The sequence below is a fragment of the Beta vulgaris genome, chromosome 5, assembly GCF_026745355.1.
Source record: "Beta vulgaris subsp. vulgaris cultivar EL10 chromosome 5, EL10.2, whole genome shotgun sequence".
Classification (NCBI taxonomy): Eukaryota; Viridiplantae; Streptophyta; class Magnoliopsida; order Caryophyllales; family Amaranthaceae; genus Beta; species Beta vulgaris.
In genome coordinates, this window is record NC_079206.1 from 26,010,806 (window position 1) to 26,026,140 (window position 15,335).

At 36.9% G+C, this 15,335-nt stretch overlaps 1 long non-coding RNA gene, 1 other non-coding gene and 1 pseudogene across 2 annotated transcripts; 2 read left to right on the forward strand and 1 right to left on the reverse strand.

The window, feature by feature from the left end:
• The first annotated feature begins 236 nt into the window (after nt 1-236).
• LOC130591586 (uncharacterized) lies at nt 237-3,558 on the forward strand (annotated as a pseudogene).
• A 5,156-nt stretch (nt 3,559-8,714) lies between these two features.
• On the forward strand, nt 8,715-8,786 carry TRNAD-GUC (transfer RNA aspartic acid (anticodon GUC)). Its single transcript has one exon. It is a non-coding gene; the product is annotated as a tRNA-Asp (tRNA).
• A 753-nt stretch (nt 8,787-9,539) lies between these two features.
• On the reverse strand, nt 9,540-14,502 carry LOC130591587 (uncharacterized). The gene is made up of 2 exons (XR_008969416.1): nt 13,818-14,502; nt 9,540-10,068 (listed from the first exon to the last, which is right to left on the reverse strand). It is a non-coding gene; the product is annotated as an uncharacterized LOC130591587 (long non-coding RNA).
• Between the last annotated feature and the right edge of the window lie 833 nt (nt 14,503-15,335).

Sequence of the window (15,335 nt, forward strand, 5' to 3'; positions counted from 1 at the left end):
AGACTATCTATAGGGTGGATGCTCTAGATGAGGCGATTGAGGTAAAAGCTTCTAGTCTACAACTTGATGATTCACTGCAAACTGTTCTCATGGGAGTTGCCGATGAAGAGGATTGGGAAACTAAGGCGTACAAGAGGCTCTTAGAGGAATCGCATTCATTCCTAATGATGAGTCTATCAAAGAGGTGTTGACACACGAGGAACTAAGGAGAGTACTACGCCTCCTGAGGTAGAATTAAAACCCCTTCCCCCTTCTTTAAAATATGCATACTTGGGTCCCAATGAGACTTATCCAGTTATTGTCAATGCTATGCTCGAGGACATGCAAATTGAGCAACTGCTCACCATTTTGAGAAAATATAAAAATGTTATAGGGTACAGCATTGATGATATCAAGGGGATTAACCCTTCATTTTGTATGCATAAGATCATTCTTGAGGACGATCATGCTTCATCTATTGAATCTCAAAGACGGCTTAATCCAAACATGATGGAGGTAGTTCGAAAAGAGGTTCTAAAATTGCTTGATGCTGGTATAATCTACCCTATATCTGATAGTAAGTGGGTTAGCCCAGTACAAGTTGTTCCAAAGAAAGGAGGTATGACCGTTGTTAAGAATGATAAGGGGAAGAGATTTCTACTAGAACTGTGACAGGGTGGCGCATGTGTATAGACTATAGGAAATTGAATAAGGCCACTCGAAAAGATCACTTTCCCCTCCCTTTCATTGATCTGATGTTGGACAGGTTGGCGAAACATTCATTTTTCTGTTACTTGGATGGATATTCAGGCTTTTTCCAAATTCCAATCCATCCAAGTGATCAAGAAAAGACCACTTTCACTTGTCCCTATGGCACCTTTGCATATCGAAGGATGCCATTTGGATTATGTAACGCTCCTGCCACCTTTCAAAGGTGTATGATGGCAATTTTCTCAGGTCTGATTGAGAATAGTATGGAGGTTTTTATGGATGATTTCTCTGTCTACGGAACATCTTTTGATGTTTGTCTTGAAAACTTGACAAAGGTGCTTCGTAGATGCCAAGAAGTCAATCTTATTCTCAACTGGGAAAAGTGCCATTTTATGGTACAACAAGGAGTTGTTTTGGGTCATGTTGTGTCTCATAGGGGCGTTGAAGTCGACAGAGCTAAGATAGATGTCATTGAGCGATTGCCACCCCCTACTTCTGTGAAAGCGGTGAGGAGTTTTCTTGGTCATGCGGGGTTTTATCGCCGTTTCATCAAGGATTTCTCTAAAATCGCTCGACCTCTCACTGAGCTCCTAGGCAAAGATGTTCCCTTTGTTTTCACTGATGCTTGTCTTGAAGCTTTCAACAGGTTAAAACAATCTCTCATATCTGCACCTATCATACAACCACCAGACTGGAATCTACCATTTGAGATTATGTGCGACGCCAGTGATTATGCTATTGGTGCGGTATTGGGCCAACGAAAAGATGGCAAACTCCATGCCATCTACTACACAAGCAAGACTCTGGACTCGGCCCAGATGAACTATGCTACTACTGAGAAGGAGTTATTGGCCGTGGTATATTCTATGGAGAAGTTTCGATCCTATCTGGTTGGGTCGAAGGTGATAGTTCATACGGATCACGCAGCATTGAAATATTTGATGAGTAAAAAGGATGCCAAGCCTCGTTTGATTCGCTGGATTCTCTTGCTGCAAGAATTTGACTTGGAGATAAAGGACAAGAAGGGAGCAGAAAACGTTGTTGCGGATCACCTTTCTCGACTTGTCCTTGATGATGAAATGATAAAGGCCTCCCCATTGATGATTCGTTTCCAGACGACCACTTGTTTGCTCTTTCTACCAAGGAGTTCCCTTGGTATGCTGATATAGCCAACTATTTGGCTAGTGGTACTGTCCCTCATGGTTATTCCTCACAACAGAAGAAGAAATTCTTTCACGAGGTGAAAAAGTATTTTTGGGATGACCCTTTTCTCTACAAGGGATGCGCGGATGGTGTCATTAGAAGGTGCATTCCAGAAGCTGAGGTAGGCCTTATAATTTCTCATTGTCACGATTCTCCATGTGGAGGACATGCTAAAACTGCTAAGACTGCTGCAAAGATTCTTCAGTGTGGGTTCTATTGGCCAACTCTATTCAAGGATGTTCATACCTATATCCAGTCTTGTGACCGTTGTCAAAGGACTGGGAATATCTCAAGGAGGAACGAAATGCCTCTAAACAACATTCTTGAGGTCGAATTGTTTGATGTATGGGGCGTCGATTTCATGGGTCCTTTCCCTTCATCTTATGGGAATCAGTATATTCTAGTTGCTGTTGACTATGTCTCCAAGTGGGTTGAGGCTATTGCTACTCCTACTAATGATGCTCGTGTGGTTAAAAGTTCTTTAAGAAGACTATTTTCCCTAGATTTGGCGTACCACGAGTATTGATTAGCGATGGAGGTAAACATTTTGTCGAAAAGAAGTTTGAAGCTATGTTGAAGAAATATGGAGTACATCATCGAGTGGGACTCTCATATCACCCACAAACTAGTGGCCAAGTGGAGATTTCAAATCGCGAAATCAAAACTATCTTAGAGAAGACAGTTGCGAGATCCAGGAAGGATTGGTCTATAAAACTCGATGATGCACTTTGGGCATACAGAACTGCATTCAAAACACCCATCACAACTCCTTACAGGCTCGTATATGGAAAAGCATGTCATCTCCCCGTTGAATTGGAGCATCGTGCATTTTGGGCGATTAAGAATCTCAATTTTGATTTGCAAGCCAGAGGGAGCAGCGATTATTACAGCTAAATGAGTTAGAAGAACTGCGCCTCGACGCCTATGAAAGCTCACGGTTGTACAAAGAACGCACGAAAAGATGGCATGACAAGCACATAATGCGGCGAGAATTTCACGAAGGGGAGTTGGTTTTACTGTTCAACTCTCGATTGAAGCTATTTCCTGGCAAACTTCGCTCAAGATGGTCTGGTCCTTTTAAAATCCTTCAGGTCTTTCCGTATGGCTCGGTTGAGATTTGGAGTGAAGCAACTGGCTCATTTAAGATAAATGGACAACGTCTTAAGCACTATCGAGAAGGTGAACCTATTGAAGGGAAAGCGGTTTACACACTTTCCGACCCTCATTCAGAGTGATGTGAAAAGGTGGTCAAGCTAGATGACCTTAAACTAGCGCTTCTTGGGAGGCAACCCACGTCTTCTTTTTCATTTTTTCCTTTTAATTATTCGATTTTTATTTTCATATTTTTTTAGAGGTTTCTTAGTTCTTTCCTTAGTTAGTTTAATATTGTAGTTGTATTATCTGTTAAGTTAGCTTAAGTATTAGGTATAGAATTTAGGAACCTAGCATCTTATTTTTCTTTTTAGAGGTTAATTCTCCTAATTTTTAGTGTGTTTTTGTGCAGGTGAAAAAAAAAAAAAAAAAAAAAAATAAAAAAATAAAACAAAAGGGAGAGAGGAGAACGTCCACGCAGGCAGTGGGAACTGCCAGACCATCGCAGTTCGCTCCCACAACCGCCAACCCACCGCAATTCCTCCTGTTTTACACCCAGCCCATCGAACAAAATACTGAAAAAAAAAAAAAAAACAATTCTGCACTGCCAGCCCATCGCAGTTGTCTTCTACCCACTGCCAAAGCCTCGCAAACCCTCCTGAATCCCACGAAATCCCTCACAGCAACACAAACCGAAAAACAAAAAAAAAAAAAAAAAAAATAAAAGAACAAAAAGCCCTGCAGTTCGACCCTACCGCAGCCAACACAACAACAACAGAACCGCAACACCAGTCGACGAGGGCGAAAATTACTGCACCAAGAATCGAAGGTGAGACTCGAACTGTTCTTGTCATTGCCCACCATTGAAACCGGTTTGCTGCTTCCCCTGTTCTTGGTCGCAATTTCACTACTGGATTCCGTTTTCATTACTGATTGGCCGAAATTGCGGTACCTTCTTGCCTAAATTCGCTGCTTTTCACTCCTCTTTTGCATTGGCTTTATGAAATTTGATGAATTGCTGCGAATTTCATCCATCTTGACTCGATACTTCGCTATTTTCATGAATCCTTTGCTGCGAATTTGAGGATTTAGGGTTTTTCGTGTTTGAATTTGTTACCCTCAATTCAAACTAATAACTGGAAATTTGACACTCACGAATTTGGGTTTCTATTTTACTGCTGGACTATTTGGAGAAAGACATATCGCGTGATTTCAGACTCTTTCAGGAAGTATTTGTGACTGAATTGCTCGAGTATTTTGGTTTTGACTGACATAATTCTGTGGTGGATTGGTTGATTCCTTGTGTGTGAGACTTGGTTGTGCATTCATTCTATTCTAATGGGACGCACTCTAAATGCTCGACAAAAGAACGTGCCTACAAACTCTTCTAAGGCCAAATCCGTTCCTATCAAAAAGGGTTCTAAGAGTAAGTCGTCATTTCAAATGGACGAAAAGCACTTCCATCCGCTACTAGGACAAAGCGAAAGGACGTAGACATTAACTACTATGACATTGATTTTAATGGTGATGCACAATTCAAGGCGAAATATGAAAAGTTGTTCAAAAGAGGAGTTCTCGCTACTAAATATTGTGACATTGATGCCTTGACAACTTTACATATAGAAAATGATGTTCATTGGCTCTTCAACAATATTGGTTTAGGAAATTTTCTTATGACAAAAACTCCGGCATGCACACGAGCCACACTGGAATTCCTTAGCTCCTTGAAAGTTCACATATTTCCTCACCCGTCTAGTGGTACATCTTCAATCACTTTTCGGTTATTCAATAATGACCATACTTGGACTTTGGAGATGCTTAATGATGCACTTGGTTTACGAGGCGGTGGGGCCCGAGTTACTCCTCAACAATGGTCTGCAACACCACTTTGGCGAATTATTAGTGGGGAGTCTACCTATGACTCGAGCTCGAGCTCTATCAAATCCACTCGCCACCCTGCTTTGCGCTATATTCTCAAGGTGCTTTCCAACACTATTTTTGGCCGTCAAGAAGGGAGTAAGGTTCGCCAAGATGAGCTCTTCATGCTTCATCACATGCTTTATGCTACACCTATTGACACTGGAGCCTTTCTTCTCCACCAACTACAACGTGTAGCCAACAACGTCAATGTTGGAGGTAAAATTGTGCAAGGAGGGTTTATCACTCGAATCGCTGTTTATTTGGGCTATGCTGAACAACTTAAGCACGCTGGCTTTGTTGATGGGACTGATGCTGTTGAAGTCCCTTTTGGTTGGTTTAAGAAGAAGGACGACACTACTCTTTGGTGTGTCCAGAATGATGAAGATGAACTTCCTCACCCCGAGCAAATGACCTTGACGAATCCAGTCAATTGGTCCTTTGATTGTTCTTCGAGGAGGATTTCTGTACCATTGCCTATTGCTCCACCCCTTGAACAATCTCTTCCATCTAGCACATCTGAAGGTGCTAGCTTCTCTGCTACACCTATTGAGCGAGCACTCGACAAACTTGAGCAACTTCAAACATCGGTACATGGAATCATCAACGAGCAGAAGGACATCAAGCAACAATTGTCATCTATGTCTGCGATCTTGGAGAGCTTTAGCACTTGGATGCAATCTGGAGGGTTCCCCAATCCTCCATCTCTTCCTCCTCAGTGAGATCTTGTGAGTACCTCTCCCCTTTCTTTTTGTGCCTTACTATTGCACTGTGGACATTGCAACATTTAAGTGTGGGGGAGGGATTCATTGTATATAGTCGTTTGTTCATTTGTGTCTCTTTTTGGTAGTTTTTTTTTTTTTTAGGTTAGTTTGATATTTCCAAGTTGAATGGCAAGTCAAGTGAGAACTTTGAAACACATTGCTTTGAATGTTTTGTTATGAATCGACTTGCACTGAATTGATGATCTATTGCATGAAAGATAGCATAAATCCCTCTGTGATTGGTTTTGGTGTAGAATGGTCTCCTTTGATATTGACTCGACCGACAATAATATGCTTGAGTACCTTGGTGAGAATTTAAGCCATATTCGACTGTTGCACATTATTTCAGTCGTGTTCTTTTCATGTGTGTTAGTTATCCTTCATGTAACTTGAATCTTGGATTTGCTCTGTGACTATTTGAGACTTTGCGATGCAATATGGAAGAATGATTGATGTTCTATCTAGATGATTAGAGCTTCAACATCTTAGGGCCACAATAAATTTTTTTTTTCTTTTTACATTTACCCCTAGGATGAACCAATTTGAGCCTCATAATTGCCTTTTTGATAGCCTTACATCATATGCCTTAGAGCCTTTTTTTTTAGGTTTTGTCTTGAAGGTGGATCAATTGGTATGCCCTATGAGTAATTCGAAACTTGAAAAGAAAAAGAAAAAAAAAGAGACATCGATTCTTGAAAACAAAAGGAAAAAAGAAAGGAGATGAATTTGAGAAAAAGGAACAAAATGGGGAAGAATGCAGAGAATATATCTATATATATATAATCCCCAAGTATGTGCATTATCTCCTCAATGTAAGTTTCAATGTTCATACAAGTTCCTTGGTTGTTGTTTGAAAGAAATTATTTGTGAAAGAAAAAAAAGGGCAAGCTTATATGGAGTTTGGTGGATATAAGGATGGATTGAACCCGACATTTGGAATATGTAGTGGGATTAAGTTTTCTTTTATTTTTGAGCACCACATCCCCAAATAACGTTATCCAACCCCCTTTAACCAAGCCTACCTTTTTATAGAACTCATGACTTCCGTGTTGCATCCTAACAGTATAAGTGGAGATCAATTTGCAAATCTAAAGAAGACAGTTACATGAAGTTGATGTGCTTTATTGCATTTAGGATGAGTGATTCTTATTCTAACCTCTTAAACACATGAGTGGCTTCTTTGTTTTGTTTTGCACAACTAGAGTGAGAAGCCGTTATTGTACAACTGAGTCAAGTTTGGGGGAGATGTGTGGTAAGACTGGTTGATCACTGAGGGTGCTAAGTCTGGTTTGCATGGAAAATTGATTTGTGCTTGTTGATTTGTAACGCATAAGTGATTTCGAAAGAAAATGAATTTTGTTTCTCATGACTATCTTGTTTTGCTATTTGGTTTGGGAATTCATCATTTGGCTTTGTAGGTATGCCTTCTGAAAACCTTCACGAGACCTTACTCGTCCACTAGGGTAGCCTAGGGGTTTAAAGGGCTTGTTGCACGTGCTAAGTGCAATCGTGATTCCTACGACAGTGAGTATAGGTTCTACTGCTTCCTTAGAATAGTTTTTCTTTTTTTTTTAGTTTCTTTCCTCGAGGACGAGCAAAGGTTAAGTGTGGGGGAATTTGATAACACGTTTATATACTCATTTTTATGTGATATATTTGTGTGTTTTCACCATATTTTTCCCATATATTTAATCTCTTAGAGCTATTATTCTTTACTTTTCGCTATTGCTCTCCTCGGGTACATTTGTTTTGTTTTTGTAGGATTATGGCGTTTATTGGAGTTGATTGGGATTTGCACGAAAGCTTGGATGATTGCGGAGCATTCAGATGGATTGATAGCTTTATTCGGCGATGATTTTGAAGATATATTGCGATATGGTGTTGGTAACCATTAATTACCATGCCTAAGGAGCTACAAAATGGAATTTTGATAGCAAGAGAACAAAAAAAAAACAGCATAAACCGCCACCCTTTGGCGGTCCTTTCAAGCTTACCGCAAGGCCATGGCGGTCTCCAATTTCAATATTACGTAATCTTAGTTTTAGAGTGTTTTAGGAGTCCAAATCCTAGTCAAACTCCTTGTATTTGGATAGATATAAATAGGTTTTGGATAGAATTTGAAAGGGAGATATTTTTGGAGAGAGAAATCACGTTTTTTCCTCCTCTTGGACGCTTCTCATGAAGGCTGCACGTTATTCATTGTATTCTTCATACTTTCATCAAGTTCTTGTTTTCGACATTCAAGTTTGCAATTTCATCAATTAATTCAAGTATTATTTCTCTTCTCTATTCTATTTATTATTATTGTTAATCATGCTTTCTTTTAATATTTATTTTATTTATTCAATCATCATGTGTGAGTAGTTTTCTATTCTAGGGTTAGGTTGAACCCTAACATGAATTGATGCTTGTTTAATTCCTAATTCCCAAACTTTGATTAATTTATGATTCATTTATTTTAGGGTTGGTTTTAATTATCAATTTATGACTAGAAATAGTATATTTTGAATGTGATTATTTTTGCAACGAAAGTTGAATCTTAATCGAATCTAGAACCCTAATTTAAGATAAAGGAAATCATCACGAAAGTAGTTGATGGAATTTATTAGGATGTTAGGATGCTATGTCTAAAGTCCTTAATTTGCATGACTCCATGAAAATAGGCATGATTGCATTGTTAGGGAAGCTATTGATTGATCGAAAGAAATCCTTAGTATTATTAGGGCGCGTCTATCCTATGAGTTATTTATTAGTTAATTAAGGGAAAAGGGATTATTTGTGGCATTGATTCATGTTAGTGGGGATACTTAAACCTAGATGTCTTTAGTCTTTGATTCACTCTTGATAATTTCATTTGCTTTAGTTACTTAGATTAGTTCATCATCACTTATTTGGATTACTTGCTTAGTATTAATTAGAGTCAATTTAACTACTTTGAATCAGTTAGTCTCTTGGGATTCGATCCTTACTTGCCCGACTACATTAGTTAGAAGGAATAGTTAGGTTATTTTTGTTAGGTACGCGATAAGCCTTTCAAATGAGGAAATCATCGTTGTAGTATAGTGGTAAGTATTCCCGCCTGTCACGCGGGTGACCCGGGTTCGTTCCCCGGCAACGGCGCCAAAATTTGAAAGGCTTATCGCGTACCTAACAAAAATAACCTAACTATTCCTTCTAACTAATGTAGTCGGGCAAGTAAGGATCGAATCCCAAGAGACTAACTGATTCAAAGTAGTTAAATTGACTCTAATTAATACTAAGCAAGTAATCCAAAAAGTGATGATGAACTAATCTAAGTAACTAAAGCAAATGAAATTATCAAGAGTGAATCAAAGACTAAAGACATCTAGGTTTAAGTATCCCCACTAACATGAATCAATGCCACAAATAATCCCTTTTCCCTTAATTAACTAATAAATAACTCATAGGATAGACGCGCCCTAATAATACTAAGGATTTCTTTCGATCAATCAATAGCTTCCCTAACAATGCAATCATGCCTATTTTCATGGAGTCATGCAAATTAAGGACTTTAGACATAGCATCCTAACATCCTAATAAATTCCATCAACTACTTTCGTGATGATTTCCTTTATCTTAAATTAGGGTTCTAGATTCGATTAAGATTCAACTTTCGTTGCAAAAATAATCACATTCAAAATATACTATTTCTAGTCATAAATTGATAATTAAAACCAACCCTAAATAAATGAATCATAAATTAATCAAAGTTTGGGAATTAGGAATTAAACAAGCATCAATTCATGTTAGGGTTCAACCTAACCCTAGAATAGAAAACTACTCACACATGATGATTGAATAAATAAAATAAATATTAAAAGAAAGCATGATTAACAATAATAATAAATAGAATAGAGAAGAGAAAATAATACTTGAATTAATTGATGAAATTGCAAACTTGAATGTCGAAAACAAGAACTTGATGAAAGTATGAAGAATACAATGAATAACGTGCAGCCTTCATGAGAAGCGTCCAAGAGGAGGAAAAAACGTGATTTCTCTCTCCAAAAATATCTCCCTTTCAAATTCTATCCAAAACCTATTTATATCTATCCAAATACAAGGAGTTTGACTAGGATTTGGACTCCTAAAACACTCTAAAACTAAGATTACGTAATATTGAAATTGGAGACCGCCATGGCCTTGCGGTAAGCTTGAAAGGACCGCCAAAGGGTGGCGGTTTATGCTGTTTTTTTTTTGTTCTCTTGCTATCAAAATTCCATTTTGTAGCTCCTTAGGCATGGTAATTAATGGTTACCAACACCATATCGCAATATATCTTCAAAATCATCGCCGAATAAAGCTATCAATCCATCTGAATGCTCCGCAATCATCCAAGCTTTCGTGCAAATCCCAATCAACTCCAATAAACGCCATAATCCTACAAAAACAAAACAAATGTACCCGAGGAGAGCAATAGCGAAAAGTAAAGAATAATAGCTCTAAGAGATTAAATATATGGGAAAAATATGGTGAAAACACACAAATATATCACATAAAAATGAGTATATAAACGTGTTATCACCCACCAAGTGGCAGCCCACATAAATGACAAAATAACATATCCACATTAGCAAAACTGAGTACTAAACCCGTAAATAACATTAACACATGCTTTGGTGACTTTAACTTGAAAACGACTCAACAATCAACAATCATCATGCTCAGATTAATCACATAACTTAACAAAGTATAGCATTAGTTTTGTCAGACACATACAAGGAATAACATTATTCAATTCACTTCATAAAACACCATCGTTCATGTAATAGCAAACAAAGCAGAGCATGTTTCATATATCTTGATTTAATTAGTTTTCAGCATATCACACTCTGATATTGGTTATATAACGTGATTCCTTATCAAGAATCCAATACCAAAATATGATTCCTTATCAGGAATCCAATAAGAAGATACGATTCCTTATCAATCCAACATCAATATAACTTACCATGATATGCTTCCTTATCAGGAAACCAATATCGATATTCATATTCAAGTATTGAATAAACATTCATTACTTACCTGATATGATTCCTTATCGGGAATCCAACATCGAAACAACTTACCACGATACGGTTCCTTATCGAGAATCCAATATCGATATAACTTTCATAATTTGAGATAACTTTCTTTTTAACCAAGGGAAGAGAGAACGCGACAGAGGAGACAAAGCTTACACTCTAACAATGGGGGTCGTCACCCCACCATTCGCTTCGCTTTTGGCCAATAACCGTGACTAGTCCGGGGTACATTTTTTCGCTGATTCAATCAGCCATCCACAGGTTTCACATTACCTGATATAACGACCAATTATCGCCCCACAAAGAAATGGGAAGGTTTCCCTGTGGGGATCATCCCCAAGGTTCACATTCCATTGGGGTACTGTTCATGTCACCTCCTTTGTCGACTCAGACGAGGCTACTTTCCCCTTTGATCACTTCTCATTATCATTCATAACACAATCAATCATTCTTGGAACTCATCCGATAGCTTTGATAATGATAACAACTGTCGCATAACCAACCATACTAGAAGACTTCACTCTAGAAGCCTATAATCACACATCATCGTGCTTTCCTAGGAATTTCAGGTTCAACATAGTTATGCAACTAGGTTCAACTCAATTTCAATCATAGAACTTATAAACCACAATAATTTATAAATCAGGGTTACTAAATCACAAACGCACAACTCATATTCTCGCTTATAAATAGTTTATACTCTTTTATACTTCATGGTTATCATTTATCTCAATAGTGATAACAACTGACATCAAGCACCACGAACAATTCCAACAAGTCTTTCTCTTAGAATTAACTAAGGAGAGTTTAAACTTCATAACTCGAGGTTCACCAATCAAAGGTTAATTAAAGTGACTAAATATGGTTCTAGTTATATCAGTAGCTAAATTCTAATTAACATGATCAACAATGAACCCATATAGGAACCTTACTCACACTTGCATTGACGAGTCCTCCCTTTTCCTAATTACATAATTGAATCACATAACTGAAGCTCCTTTAAAGTAATCATGAACTTTGTATTTACTTATCTATAAAAACTCTTCATTTTAACGAATACAAATCGAATAGTCCAAATTTATTATATTACTTCATTTATAGTTACTAAACCAAATCCCTTTCTAGAAACACCACCTTAGTGGACTAGTCCACAATTAGTTAAACTATCTTTAGTATCCTCATTATTAGCGTTAATTAGTTAATCTTTTTCAAAACTATTTCTAGTTCTATCAACGCACATCTTTTATTTAAGAGTCAATTAAAGTGAATCTCTCACAAGTTGACCTTAACTAACTCCACTCTTAATCATTTAAAAAAGAAGTAGCTAATAATATATTTTAGAACATTCACTAAAATAAAAGTAGTTTACTAAACTACTAGAATTACTTAGTAAGTATTACTAAAGGAAATAAACATCATAATTCCCTTTTCGTAACTCTAAATAGGTGTTCTAACTACTGTATTAATCTATTTATAAGGTATTTTCCCATCGCATTAACTCAAATTTATCTACATATAAACCTCACTAATGGACTTATGAGTTACAAATCTACTCCAGCTTAACTCTATGTTATTAACACAATTACGTAATCCTTTTCCTCCCTTTAACTATGTAAAGTAACAGAATTTGTTCTTTCTCAAAGACTAGATCAATGGTTCTTGACTAATTAAACATGTGAGCATCATACACTTTTTAATTACTACTATTTTAGCTTATAACTCAACAACGAATTGGAATTACTACGTTACCGAATAATATCAATACTATATAGAGATTAACAGCCTTCGACTAACATCAAAACCAAATAAACCTACATTACCCTTACTGACTCATGCTTTCCAATTTCATCAACTATATATATTGATCTAATTCTAGTTTTAAGTTAACATATAACTACTCACAAAACTCCACTTATTTAATTATTTTAACAATAATCACAACACTAGTAATTTTCAAGAACCATTTCAACTAAATTAAGATAAAGATACCAGCTCCCTTCACATTCTTAATATAAATTGAATCATTAGATAAACTAAACCTTTCGAAAAACTATCCGACCCATACTCTTAAGTCCTTTACAAATCAACTCTTACTACCTCAATCATAATTACAACAACATAAGTTGAACTTCCTCAAAATATTATGTAAGAACTCTATTTAGATTTAATTTCAGATTTGGAAGCATAATAAAATTAGAAACCTAATTCACTCATATTCAAAATAAAAATGATGAATTAAACCAATTACTAACATATATGAACTCCTTCCTGAATCTAGTGATCCATTTAAAGAAACTAAACAAACTAATTTCCTCTATATAAACAACTTGTATAATCTAGATGACAATCATTATTCGAGAAAACTAACTCAAGTAGATAACTTATTAATCAATGTAACTAGAATAAGACTTCCCATTAATTGAACTTTAAATTGTATTGAACTCATTTAAGAACTAATCATAATTTTCTACCAAAACCAAGAATACTTTAACTAAGTTCATCGGTAAATTAAGGGGATACTCTAATATGAGTTCATAACCAACAGCTCAATAGTACCATAATTATTCAATCCACCAATGCAAGTACAAATCAATTTGATGTACCAATTCACAAGTAAAAATAATTCAACATCGTCAACATCCCACAACTAGTAATCACATTCCTTTTCTTTTTTGATAAGTAAGTAAGCATTTCATTGATCACCAAAACCATACATCCTAGCCATAAATCAATGGGAGACAAACCAAATAGGTTGGACTCCCTCCTAAAGAGCAAGCACAAACTAATACAAACAGAGTAGAGAGAAGAGAACCACTCTAAATAAGATCTCCTAACTTTCTTTGGCATTACAACAATGATTCGCATCCTAACAACATGCTTCAGCTGCCTTATAATAAATTGTACAACAAGAACATTTTGATTCTAGTAGCTTTGATTCCTACTAAACCAAATCAGGTATGTCAAAGCAATAATACTTGCATAATACACCTGTTTTCTAGTAATCACAGTCCACAGTTAATAGTTCATAAACTAATTCTTAATCTATATTTAAATTTCAAGAAAACACAAACAGGATCAAGACCGGAGCTAAAAGAAGGTTTATTACCTATGTCAAACACCATCTATGGCGGCAACACGCCGAAAATTAGACGAGAAGCATCGGCAAGGAGATCGCGGAACAAGGTAACATTAGTCGCAAGAGGAGAGAAAGAACAACAGCAGCAACGACAGCATCCAGTGGTGACAGCAGAAGCAACGCCGGCAACGGCATCACACCGGGGTTTAAAGAGAGAGAAACAGCAAGTGTTGCACACACTAATAACGAAATCCAAACGAACAGGGGAGGAAAAGTTCGAGTAGCAACGCCGACGAGATCGAGGAAAGAAAGGAGTAGAGTAGCGATGACAACAAGGGATAGGGAACACGCCGACGAACTGAGGGGAGGTGCGACGAGGCCACAACGAGGAGAGACAAACAGGGGAGAAGGGGATGAGTTTCACGAGGAGGGTAAGGGAGAATCGTGAAGTGAGAAATGGGTTGGGGTTGGGGTTTATTTTTGGGTTTATCCAACCGAAAGAAAAAGGAAAGGGAAGGTTGGTGTTTTACTTTCCAAACCAACAAAGAGAAGAAAAAGAAAACCGGGATGGAAACCGACCTTGGTTTCCTAATTGGCCAAATACTACTCAACTAATTGCATTTAAAACCCAAAGTATAGATAAAAATAATAACTTCATAAAAATTAAACAAGTGAATATATTACAAACACAACAAGATTAAATATTCATATTCTTAACCCAAATAAAATAAAAATATTCGAAACATAATTAACTTAATAATTATAATTAGTATTTAGTAAACGCTTTTAAAAACAAGTCTGTTACACATAGTCCAGTCCATGTCTGCATATGCATATAGTTAGACCCATGTCTCCCTCATGGTCAAGCCCATCCTATTCAAAAAATAGCATCCTTTTTAAATCATCTATCTCAAAATCATTTCTCATATCCAAAATCATTCTAAAAACATACTCGTGAGTTCCATTTTATTTCTATTCAAGATAGGTCATGAGGTTACAACTTGGGAATGCCAGCAAAGAGGAAAAATAGGTCAACCTACTCCCAGACTTGTTAAACGAACTATCACCTTTTGAGAATCATCTGAAATTTCTGAATCATAGAAAATGGGAGATGCTACTAGACAACTTAATGTCGTCGTGGCTCAACTTCTATTGATGAACTCTCGTCTTAAGGAACATGACAAAGAGATGAAAGTGCTAAAGGAACGACTTATACCTGATGAAGAAGAATGACATGAAACTCTACCAACCGGTGAACCTTTAAACTGAATTGAGGTTTGCAAAAGCTCGAGCAATTAATCTAGTCAATTCCTGCACTTGAGATCTAGGGTCATGGCCATGTCATTAATGATCCTGAACTAAAGGGAAAGATTCCTAAAATAGTAGCATTGACCTCCTAAAATTTAAGAGGGTCGAAGACCTAGATGATCATTTGATAACCTTCTTCATCTCTATGACTCTCAAAGGCTTGAGCAAAGACCTGTTTGCTTTCCCTTGCCTTTGGATGCACATTCATCTAAGTAGTTCATATCACTAAAAAAGACAAAA